This window comes from Octopus bimaculoides, chromosome 3 (assembly GCF_001194135.2).
Source record: "Octopus bimaculoides isolate UCB-OBI-ISO-001 chromosome 3, ASM119413v2, whole genome shotgun sequence".
Taxonomy (NCBI): Eukaryota; Metazoa; Mollusca; class Cephalopoda; order Octopoda; family Octopodidae; genus Octopus; species Octopus bimaculoides.
In genome coordinates, this window is record NC_068983.1 from 24470903 (window position 1) to 24475115 (window position 4213).

Consider the following 4213-nt stretch of genomic DNA (forward strand, 5'->3'; position numbering starts at 1 on the left):
TTACGAAGACAATAGCTAAAATAACAGCAACATAAACACATCTGTTGTAAAGGAACAAAATGCAGAACAATAACAGAAGACCGATGATAACCTTTGTTGTCTCTAATAAACCAATTGAATTTCTTCTTTTTCCTTAGTTACGTTCCAGCGATAGTAAACTCTGAATATGACTTAACCTTGACTGGCTGTTTTGAAATGATTACATGATTTATATGGTTATTTGGTTTAGACGCAAATTCATTCTCTTTATTTATTTACACATACATATATACATTTGTCAACAATTGCGTTCTTTCAGTAGTCTGTTTGTTGCCAACATACACGTCAGAAATGCAGAGAGTTTTCCATCATTTCTTTCTATTAGGTTACATATTTCAAACAATTTTTCTCTACCCATGCTGCGTAACTTTAGAAACCTTTCTGACACCAAATTATAAGACAGATAATTGGGTAATTTTATTTTATATTTTTATGCTTTCCTTTTCTCTGTAATGTTTTGTTGTCACTATTGTTGTGCTGTTATTATTATTATTACATAGATTCCAACGTTTTTGTTCTCTTCCTGTTATATATTCAGTCTCTTAGGCAGTACAACAATGCTGCTCTGCTGAACTATGTTCAGAAGAATTCATAAAATGCAAAAATAGATGGCAAAATCAGTGTGTTGTGAGGTGGTGGAATTTGTTGGAGAATGAGACAATTTAGAAACATGGATTTAGTGCCCTAAGCTAGGCACATAACCGACTATACTTGCTGCAGTATACCTGACTGATGGAAAACAGCCCCCCACAAATTCATATGTTGAGGTTGAGTTAGTTGGGCATCCAGCTGTGACAACAAATGCTTAGATAAAATCCCATTCCACTCGCGCAAGCTTGGATAATCAATTATTTTAAACCCATAGATATATGAGGACCAGAACAAGTAAGGATTGAAAGTGGGAAAGGAATTATTTTATTGAAGTGGGGGAACGAGCAGAATGGATAGGAAGTTAAAATAAGAAAAAAGATAGCTATCGACAGTTTATGTATTTACTTTTGTCTCACTGAGCTCAAATCTTGATAGTGTTTTGAGAAAGTGAATATTAAGCCTACAATGTAAATGGACACCATAAAGTTAGCATTTTCTTCTACACCTCTTAGTGCTTTTACTTCACTTTAATAAAGAAGATAACTATAACCTGAAGTGTTAGATCTTCTTCTGTTCCTATCGTTTGGTGTATTTACTTTCAATGTACACATTCTTTGATATTGTTTATGTTTCATATTTTCATGATATTTTTTTCACCATGTGTTTCAATAGTCTGACTTTGTATATTATCTATTTATGCATAAGTCACCTCCTTACATCATAATCTTTTTCGTTTACTTCAATTTCATTTTTTTTTTTTTTTTTGGTTATCTACCAACAATGTATTTAGATTAATTCAATTGATTATACTGCTCACAACAAACCTCTCCTTTTCATCATCATCATCGTCGTCATCATCATCATCATCATCATCATCATCATCATCATCATCATCATCATCATCGTCATCATCATCATCATCATCATCATCATCGTCATCATCATTTTAATGCCCTCTTTTTCATGCTTTCATGGGTTGGATGGAATTTGTTGAGGTACACTTTCCACAGCTGGATGCCCCTTTTTCTGTTATCAACCCTAATTGGGCCCTAAGCAAACCTCAATCAGACAAGTCATTACTGGCCTTCTTATGTAGTTGGCCATGTCTGAGAGAAAAAGCAGTGCCTGCATGCTTTAGAAATGCTTTGAGAAAGGTGAGACTGATATTAATGTTCTGTTTAAACTGTTGCAAGTTGACACTTCAAGAAAGACATGAGCAGATGTAGAATTCCAGAGGCAGCTGACCTTCAAATGGAGAAAAATGGTTAGTGCAGGCTCAAGGTTTGGCTGGACACAACACAAAAGATGAGGGAAGGAGAAATTAATAAGTCAGGAATGCTTGAGAAGGAATAGCACAAGTTCAACCAGGTACAAAAACTGAGGTCATAATTGATTTAACAGTAATGAGAAAGAGAGGAAACAGTTTGCTTGTTGACTAAAGGCTGGAGCATGTTAATGAGTGATTATATGCCAATCAGTCATTCAAAAATTTCTGAAGGACCCGTACGGGTTTACTAAGAAGCTGTTCACTGAAATGAAGAGTGGCACTTTATCGTGTATGAAGGAAGAATTGGATGCTCATATCAAAGACACCTACAGTGATCCACACACCGTAACAGCCACTGCCACCTCTACATGGTCTAAAGCATCTCTTAGAACCTGATATCGAATTTCAAATTGGGGACTTGTGTCAGCTAGAAATGTTTTGTGGGATAAGGCAATAGTTCATTACATAGATTCCAAAGAACCCTGAGAGGATAAGAGGCAAAGTTGGTTTTGGTAAGTTTTGAACTCGGTGATTTTTAACTTTGGTATGAGATCACACATATATAGGAAAGAGATGAAATCAACTCCAGCATCAGTTTGAAACCTTTTGTTCTTTTTTTTTATATTGACTCCAATGGTCTAAAAGACGAAGTTGATCTTGGTGAGATTTCAACATAAGGAATGAAAAGTGAAGAATATGTGGATATCGGAAAAGAATGGCTTACAGGCAGACAGAAGACAAAAGACATGAAAATGAAAGAAATGATAACCAGGTGGTATTGAATGCACAAACAAACAAACAAACAAAACAAACAGACACAGAAAACAAGAAGCAGCTCAGTTATAAACCAAAAGAACAACAATTAAGGGAGAGAGTATTAAACGCTTCGTGACTTTGGCGAAGGAATAAAAGGAAAGTTGAGTGGTGGCAGGAGTGGTAGGAACTGGAAATGGTTAAAGAAGACATGAATGGAAAAGAAGAAGGAAAAAAAAAACGATAACTCATTAATTAGATATAAGTTTAAAAAAAATTGTGGAATAGCTATTCAACTGTTTGTTTGTAAGATTATTGCTGGTGGTTGGAGAGGTTGAGAGAGAGGAGGAGAACAAGAGTAAAAGAGGGAGTGAACAAGAGAAAGAGAGTGTGTGTGAATGTGAAAGTTTAAGATAAACATCTTGAGACCTCTTAGAGATTATTGGTTTACAATGTTTCTTGGTTGAATAGAAAAAGTATCACAATATTATATTGCCAATAGCTGTCTGAAACAAACAATGATTTCTGACTTTGGTGCAAGACCTCAACAAATGTTTGCAGTTTGATAACATCAATTAAATCAGTCTCCATACTGATATTTGACTGGTATTTCTTTTCTCGACCCTAGGTAGGATGACTGGCATAGTCGACCTGGGTGTAATATGAAGTCAGAGCAAAATGAGTTCATTCTTAACATCATCCCTGGTTCTCAACTAATACATATTTTATTGATCCTGAAAAGATGAATGGCATAAAGCTGGAAGAAATGCCAAATGCCACTTGGCTTGCTAATGATTCTGCCAGCTTGCCATGTTTGTACAATAATGATAACCCTTTCTGCTGTAGGCACAAGGCCTGAAATGCAGGGTGATAGGGCCACTTGATTATATTGACTCCAGTGATCAAATGGTATAATTTCATCAACCCTGAAAGGATGAAAGACAAATTTGAACTCAAAATATAAAGGTGTGTGAAATGCTGCTAAGCATTTTTCTCCAATAAAAAAAACAAAACAAAAAAAAAAACTGGTTCTGTCAGCTTTCTCTCATAATAATAATAATGACTTCAAATTTTGGCATTAGGGCAGAGTAAATCAATTATATTGACCTTCAGAGCCCAACTGGTATTTATTTTATCGACCCCAAAAAAATGAAAGGCAAAGTTGACCTCAGCAGAATTTGAACTCAGAATGTAAAGACAGACAAAATGCTACTAAGCATTTTGTCTGGTGTGCTAATGGTTCTGCCAGCTCACCACCTTAATAACAATAATAATAATAACAATAATAATAATAATAATGATGATTTCAAATTTTGGAACAAGGCCAGCAATTTCGGAGAGGGGTTGAGTTGATTACATTAACCCCAGCTATCAACCGATACTTATTTTATCGACCCTGAAAGGATGAAAGGCAATGTTGACAATGGTGGAATTTGAACTCAGAACATAAAGAAAGATGAAATGCCGCTAAGAATTTTGCCTGACATGTTAATGATTCTGCTAGTTCATCATCATCATCATCATCATCATCATCATCATAATAATAATAATAATAATAATAAT

General features: G+C 35.0%; 1 protein-coding gene across 1 annotated transcript in view; it reads left to right on the top strand.

The window, feature by feature from the left end:
* The first annotated feature begins 254 nt into the window (after positions 1–254).
* The window catches only part of LOC106883892 (putative uncharacterized protein DDB_G0291608), a 250923-nt gene continuing 246964 nt past the window's right edge, over positions 255–4213 (top strand). Inside the window, exon 1 of the mRNA XM_052966095.1 lies at positions 255–450. The gene's annotated coding sequence lies outside the window, so the exon portion shown is untranslated. The remainder of the gene's footprint in view (positions 451–4213) is intronic.